The sequence below is a fragment of the Notamacropus eugenii genome, chromosome 6, assembly GCF_028372415.1.
Source record: "Notamacropus eugenii isolate mMacEug1 chromosome 6, mMacEug1.pri_v2, whole genome shotgun sequence".
Taxonomy (NCBI): Eukaryota; Metazoa; Chordata; class Mammalia; order Diprotodontia; family Macropodidae; genus Notamacropus; species Notamacropus eugenii.
This window is the reverse complement of record NC_092877.1, coordinates 85777639-85785995: the sequence shown is the minus strand read 5'-3', so window position 1 is coordinate 85785995 and position 8357 is coordinate 85777639. Positions and strand designations below refer to the sequence as shown.

The window sequence follows — 8357 nt, the reverse complement described above, 5'->3', positions numbered from 1 at the left end:
GTTACTCATAATTGCTGCCTAGTAGTCATGGAAACAAACAAGCAAACAAATGAACCTGGTAGAATATTCCAGTGCCTTCAGGATGTTAACCAGCATTTGTTTGGAATATACTTGAATATATTTGAATATACTTGCCCTGGTGAATGTGTCCCTCCAATGAGTGCCCTTAATTTTGTTTCTGAATATATATATATATATATATATATATATATATATATATAATATATGTATGTATGTATGTATGTGTGTGTGTACATACACAGTTGTATACACATACCATATATATATACATGCATGTACACACAGATGGATGCACACCAAAAGCTGCTGTAATTCTTGGTTATGTCTGCAAGTTCATGACACACAAAAGGCTAAAATTTCCGCTATAATTCTATAAATCCAACATGACCTTGGAGATTGAAGTTTTAGTGGAGTGCAATGGAACATATCAATGCTTTGAGGATTTGAAGAGTGAATGGATATAGTAGAAGAAGTTTGGAAGTGACAGTGACTGGATTAATATTACTTTTGAGAGAGAGGGACATACTTAAAATACCGTAGTATTTTAAGTATACAGTATACAGAGGATGTATTGCATATTACTTTAAAAGTCTTAAAGCCTCAAATCTGAGACATCACAAACTCATATACTGGAAAGATATTATTAACCTGGGAGGAATGGGATAATTTTTGTCATATTAAAATAATCAGGTATATGATAATGAATTTGAAGTACTCACACACAGAGATACAACACACACACACACACACACACACAAGGAACTGTGATGGGAAAAAAATTTACGTGAAGAAAATGTCTAAGAGCACTTTGGTAAGAAACATCTTCTACAATTAAATGCCAAAAATAAGGTTTACTATGCAAGAAAAGAAATATAGGCACTAACAAAGGTAGCTCAATTAGGATTTTGCCAGAAGACAACAATTAAAGTTTGTTTCTTTTTGTTACATTATTTCTACCACAGGCAAAGGGAAAATTTCTTCTCTTCACATCCTACAGTTACTTAGACATAGCATTTTTCATCCTATTGAAAATCTACTTGACCAGTTCCTTCTTCTGAACTGACCCAGGTAGAAAAGAAGTCATAGATATTTCAGCTTTCCCTCACACTTAATCCCTAATTGAGGAACAATTTTATTCCTTACAACCAATATTCAATATACTATTTTTTAAAGAATACTTGAAATCTTATTTAATTATTGAAAAAATATGTAGAAAAACAGTATATCCTCCACTAAGTACCGAAATATTTCTCATCTCTTTATCAAAAAGAGGGGAAAATAAAAAAAAAAAAACATTTCAGTGAGCATTGAAATGTGTACAGGGTAATACAGATTATTTGTGAAGAATGATTTTGTTAAGTTCAGAGTATTCTATTTCTTTTTATATTTTTGAATATTGAACTTTTTTTAAAGAACAGAACTTTGATTTTTGCATTGGAAAAAAATAAAGTACTTCTACTCTAATTCTCTGCTAGTTAAATAAAATAAATTCCCTCCAAAAATCCTAGTAAATGACTGAACTCAAAGTGTCTGGTCTTCAGATAGTAGATATAGATTAGATAATCAGGTTTATACTGAAGGATTTTTCAAAGGTACTACAGTAAACAGTGATGGATTTGCATTTTTGACAACTGTATCTCAATATAACTGTAAATATTTTGCAATCCTAATTATTTTATTTTATGTATTTAAGAACATCGTTTTTAAAAGTAGTCCGTTGGTTTCAACAGTCCATGACACACGAAAAGCTAAGAACCATGGCTTTAAGGAGAAGCTCAGGGAACTTAGATTTCAAATTTTATGGCTTTATATAAGAGATTTATACAATTGTAAATGATGCCTAACTGTTGTTAAACCCCAAGGAAGTCATTTAACTTTTATTCCCAGAACTCCAGAGTCCTAGTGTAGGCATTCTATGAAATACAAAAAACAAAACAAAACACTCAAAGCTGACCTCCCCCATTTATACTCTGATCTCAGGTAAAGACATGCCTCCGATGGGAAGAACCTTTTATAAAAATAGAATGAAGCTTACAAACTATCATTAGTAGTGAAATAGGAAAATAACATATTGTGATTTCTTTGTTTATATTTTGTTTTTTTACCACCTCAAATGGGATGAGAATTTAAGGGGAGAAGAAAGAATATGCTGGGAATGGAAGAAGAATTCACTGTCTATTAGACACTTGATACAAACAAGTTGTCACAATCCTATATGCCTGCTGTGCATGCTCACACCATTAGATGCCTTGATGCTTTCCAACCCATTGAACACTTGGTGCCTCCTTTCCCATCTCCACAGGCTTGGCTCCTACTTTTCTCCCGGCTGGGCTGCCTCTTCAGCTCAGCATGCTGACACATCTCATACTCTTCATCTCAAATACATGTGTTAGAACTTCATATTTTCCCAGGCTAAATGGTGAAGTAGGGAAATTCCAATTCCCGAGAGGCCTTGTCATTCAAAATGTTTCCCAGTGAGGGCTTCAGTCTGCAAGGCATTACATGATGAAAATGTTGATAATTTGTTATTTCATCACCTTTAAAAACATGCATAAAATCCCTTACCTTCACTTAGTCTTAATTTCCTCATTTGTAAAATGCAGATATTAGACTAGATGACTTTTGAAATCCTCTCTATTCTATATTTAAATTCTTATTGACTCCTTCTGCCCACACTTTGAGATAATCGTTTAGGGCTTAGATGAGAAATTCTAGGAATTTCCCCCAGGCACATATTTCCAGGGTCATATTACAAATGTATCAGCTTTGAATCTGGATCTGCCAGATTCTGAGCCTAATACATAATTCATTATGCCATATTCCCTCTTAAAGTAACGAATGTAATTTTGAATGAAAGAGAGCCACATTCTAGGCTGTAATGGGTCAATACATTGAATAATGTGAAGACTTGAAATTTTGAAAGAAATCAAATTTTAAAAGATGCATTCCAGTAATTATTTTATGGAATACTACAAACAAATCTATTTGTATTCTGGGGGAAAATGGGTGGAGGAGGCTAAAAGGGGGATAAAAACAATTATGTGTGTTTATTTCCCTGTTTTTAAGTATAAAAATACAGATAGACACTTTCAAATTCAGGAAGACACAAAATGATGATGGTAGTGAACCATTTTTTCTTATACTGACACAACTTCATTGTTTTATTTTAACTTCCTTTTCTTTAATGTAACATTTCAGTGGTGAATTCAAGTCAAATTAATAATGAGCATAAAAGCAATAACCCAACTATTTTGTTTTAAACTTCAAGACAAAATATGTTTCATATTCCACAAAAGACAATACGTCAAAACTGAACTTGAGCTAAAAACTTAAATTCCCTTAATTATGAAAAAAAATTCTATTTTAGAATTTTCTTTCAAGCAAAGAAATAATTGTGAACATAAAACAATATATATGTTTTAAGGATATATGTAGCAAGATTGACAAAGATGATACTTAATATCAGTAAACATTTGTTAAGCACCTGCTGAGCTCGTTTGGATAGTTTGTTTTTCTTAAAGGAATAGACCTTTGTACTTTAGAAACTTTAGAAAGTTATACAGAAGGAAATAGAAAAGAAGAACTGATGAGATGTAGATAAACCAAATCTTATTAGAATACTTATTATGTTCTCCCCATTTGTGATTTAAGAAGCGCTTCATGGATAAAGATAATAGCGAGATTAGCCATGTATGGGCGGAGGGCATATTTTAAAGGGTGACAAAGTTATGAGTGTAACTAAAGTAGTTGGTACCAAAAAAGAAATATTCAGATGGCTTTCTTTCTTTCTCTCTTTTCTCTTTCTTCCTCTCTTCTCTCTTTCTCATTTCTTTCTACCTTTTCTACAACACTCTGAAGTAGGTAAGTTTGGTATTGTTAGTCCCATTTTACAGATTAGTAAAAAGAAGTACAATAATGTGAAATGACTTATTTTGCATGAGATAACGAAGCAGAAAAAACAGGATTTGGACCTTCATTTCTGATCCCAGTTCTATAGTTATGCCACAGTGCTCTCTGTGCCTACAATGGTCTGATGTGCTTACTAAGATAACTAGTACAATCTTAGATTTTATCAGAATTAAAAGATATAAAGTGTAAAATGTTATGAAAACCCTACAGTAATATGTGTGTATATTTATATATGTGTGTATGTATGTATATATACATACACAGGTGGATATACACACATACATACAATTATTTATTATTGTTATTACTAATAATGCTTCTTCAGATGGTATTCAGAGAAAGGTAAGTAATATTTGCATTGTGATCTGAGGATCAGTCCTCATCTGGGAAAGTGTACTAAGCTGTAGGCACTACATTTTAGACAAGGAAGGGAGAGTAGAACTGGATAATAACCAAAGGAGAATGACCAGAATGTTAAAAGGTCTGGAAACCTTGTCATATTAAGAACCTTGAAGAAACTGGAGATGTTTAGCCTAGAGAAAAAATTACTTATTAGTGATATGATAGCTGTCTCCACATATTTAAAAGACTGTCATATAGAATAGGGATTAGACTTATTACATATAGTGCCAGAGTATATAATGAGGACCAATAAAGCTTATAGCCAGTTAAGTTTTTGTTCAAAGTAATAAAAAATATTCTAACATTTGGCACAGTCTAAAAATGGAATGATCTGTCTTTGGGAGTAGTGATCTACCTATCACTGGAAATGTTCAAGTGATAGCTGGATGGTCTTCATCTGTGAAGAACCTTGTAAAGTCAATTTATTGATGGGTAGGGATTTGGGGAGTATAGCATGACCTGAAGAAACACTTCTGTCTTTCTGTCTCTAAAAACTTATTACTTCATAAGAAATCTTGGAGAAGTTGGAGTTTAGGAATGTCAAAGTACATAATCATGGATATCAACATGCAGTACTGAATTTTCCATTTTTTAAAACTTGTTGGGAGACTTAAAAATAATAACAGATCTAAATATTTTCAGTAGCATAGTTCCAGTGACTAAGGACTATGTACATTTAAAACAATTGTGACCATAGTCTATGCTTGCTATTAGAGGGTAAGCATGTGGTTCTTATCCAGCAGGTTCCGGATCATAGAGGTAAAATGAACATTAGAATCTTGTTTCTTCATCCTGTACCTAAAAATAAAATCTCTATATACTAATAGTGACCATCCAACCTTTAAATGAAGACCTCCCATGAGAGGAAACTCACTAACTTTCTGAGAGCCCAATTCTTTTTTTTTTTTTTTTTAACTTAATTAAGCCTACATCCACCTACCTGCAACTTCAATGCTCCCGACTGTGTACTTGGTGACTCAGTAGAGTAAGGCTAATCCCCTTTTTACATGGTAACTTTTCAGATATTTGAATCAATCCGTCAATAAGCATTCACGAAGTGCCTTCTATGTGCCATTCACTGTGTTATCTGCTGACAGTACAAAGACAAAAAGAGAAAGTGCTATTATGCCTCAAACACTTAAAACTTTGTTTCTTTGGGCTTAACATACCTTTTTACCTCAACTGAATCTTAAATGGTACAATTTCAAATATCCTTACCATATTAGTTACCATCTTTGGGTTGCTATTCTCCATAACAGTCTCTTAATATGTTATCAGAATTGAAACTAATCTCCAGACATAGTCTGACCAGATCCCATGGTAAAATGGGACTACATACTGAAGTGAAGTGAATAACATTGCTGTGAATTTTCTGGCATTAGCACTCTGCCAGTTGGTAACAAGGACAGAACTGGAACTCAGGTCTCCTGACCCTTAGTCCAGTATGGCAGTACTGAATATCAAAGGATTGTTACACATTTATTTAGTCACAGATTCCTTGCCATATAAATTTTAATTTAATAATTTAATAAAACATGGACTTCAATATGCCAAGCTACTCCAGCATTAGTGTGCCCTTTTAATTTTCCCCCTGCAATTCTTATTTCTTAATTGACAGAGGGAAAAAATAAAGGCCAAAAGTAAAATGTATTGAAATTTTCGATGAAATCTTTCTCTAAAAGCTATTTCCTGAGAAAGTTTGCAAAATAAAGGGGAGGGCTGATTTGGCATCATTCTGTACCCATTTAATTAAGGACTCTGTTCCCATTCTAGTCTAAACTAAATGCAACCTAAAAGCTGAATCTTAGCATCAGTAAAGAAAACAATTATTTGAACTAAGGCATAACTGATATATAAAAAACACAAAGCATCATTCCTTTGTCTGTCTGGTTTTGCCTTTCCATATATTTTGCCCACAGCTGGTCACATTATATGCCATGAACATGTCCTTTTCCTTGATTGTCATTTTCACAATTCTTGCTAGTGGTGTTTAGCTAGTAGCCTTAACTAATAGTTTTTGTCTCCCTTCTCATTTTATCTGAATGATCCTTGCCCTTCAAAATACAGCTCGAATCCTATCCCTTTTGTGAAACTTTTCCTGAACACAACAAATCCACCATCTTTGATTCCTGAAATTCTATAGAATTTATTGTCTACAATTCCACTCAATAAGCACTAAACTTTTCCTGCCTTTAATTAGTAGTTAATTTTTTTATGCACAGGAACTAACTTCTCAATTAAAAAACAAGCTCTTTGAAGTCAGGGACTTTCTCTCTATATACCAATCAAATGTCTAACAGGGGTGGGGAACCTGAGGCTTTGAGGTCACATGTGCCCTTCTAGCTCCTTGAGCACAACCTTTGAAAGTGCCAGTTTTACATGAGGAATATTTTTAGTAAGGGGACTTGTTTGGTGAAGTTTGGATTCATTCAAAGGACTGCACCATAGGACATATGTAGCCTCGAGGCCCTCAGTTTCCCCACTCCTGGTAGCATATCATTTTACACATAGCACATACTCAGTACATTTTTGTTACCTTTTTAAACAAACAACAAAAAGGCTTATTAATTAATTGACTAGTTTTTTTAGTTCATGTCCATTATTAAATATGAAAACTTTATTTTCACATCATTTTTAAATATTAATGTAGCTATTGGTACTCTAAATTAAAATCTTCTTCGAGTGACAAAAATGAATAGAATAGGAATATGCTCTTAAATGTTTAACAACCACTTCTACTTGAAAAAGAAATATACCCACAATTAAAGTTTATTATGTGCAGTTAGAATATCACCCATCACTGTAATAAGTATAGACAATTAACAACAGTTGAGAAATGATTCACAGTATTTGTGAATTTGTGAGGTATAAATACACATACTGGAAATTTAAAAATTGCTGGAGTCAATAGAAAGTGACTCCAGTACAGCCCTAACTAGAATTACATCAATATTGGCATTCTCAATAAATGAAGTGAGGTAATATAAGGAATTTGAAGCTATGTAGAAGGATAGTTCACAAGTTTACCATGAAGATAATTGCAAACCATGCACTAGCATCTATTGGAAGATTAAGATTAAACATTGACAACTTGATGAGCTCCTCTAAACAATATCAATCTGTGCTTTCATACTCAATATCTTCAACATGTAGACAGACATAGGAAAGGAAAAGGAAAATTCTGATCAAAATAATTAAAAAAGGCCAAAGACTAGCTAAGTATTAGTCTCATATATTTATGTTATAAATACTATTTTCATAAAAGAAGTCATAACTTCTCAAGCTTGAGGAGTACCAAAGAAATCGAGAGATTTGAGTTTTATTACCAATAGAAAGAAAATAAGTAATTTTTATGCCATTTCTAGATAAAGTACCTATTTGCTATCAAAGAATCAGCTAGTTAAATCAAAGGTCAAAATCTACACTAAATTAGAAGAAAATATAAGAATGTAAAGAACAAACTTGTACAACTCTTATGGTTCCAATTTGATCTATTTGAATAAGCTGTTTATTATTGTTCATTTCCCATTTTTCAGTATCAAGTCACTGACTTTTTTATGACTCTTAATGAAAACCTCACAAAATCACTACAACTTGGGGGCCAAAAGAGCTCCAAAGCTATCTTAGTCAGAAAATGCTTCATTTTGCTAAACAGAAGGACATAGAAGGCAAGGGAAGAACCTCTTTAGAGAGTGAGCATATTTTTAAAACATTAGCAAAAAGGGTGGCTAATTATTATTAGCCATTATTATATTAACAATATTACCTCATAAAACAAATAAAAGCAGTAGAGGCTGAAAAAAATACCTGCTGAAAACTTGGCAAGTGGCCCAACTAATCTAGATAAACTGAATTGAATTCATAGATGAAATGGGAAAGAAGGCAATAAATACAAAATGGGACAGATATGTCAGCATTTCTATAATAATCTATTGTCATAATTGATGATAATGGAATCACTACATTGTAATTGGCCAGATGAGTACCATGTGTGCAGTACGAGAAATCAGAAATGACACTCAGGA

The 8357-nt window shown here is 32.8% G+C and overlaps 1 long non-coding RNA gene across 1 annotated transcript in view; it reads right to left on the bottom strand.

Annotated features, from left to right (window-relative positions):
- Positions 1 to 250: 250 nt before the first annotated feature.
- LOC140511378 (uncharacterized) overlaps positions 251 to 8357 on the bottom strand; it is a 37797-nt gene continuing 29690 nt past the window's right edge. Inside the window, exons 2-3 of the long non-coding RNA XR_011969524.1 lie at positions 5273 to 5422; positions 251 to 2509 (exon numbers count right to left, since the gene is read on the bottom strand). This is a non-coding gene — a long non-coding RNA (uncharacterized lncRNA). The remainder of the gene's footprint in view (positions 2510 to 5272; positions 5423 to 8357) is intronic.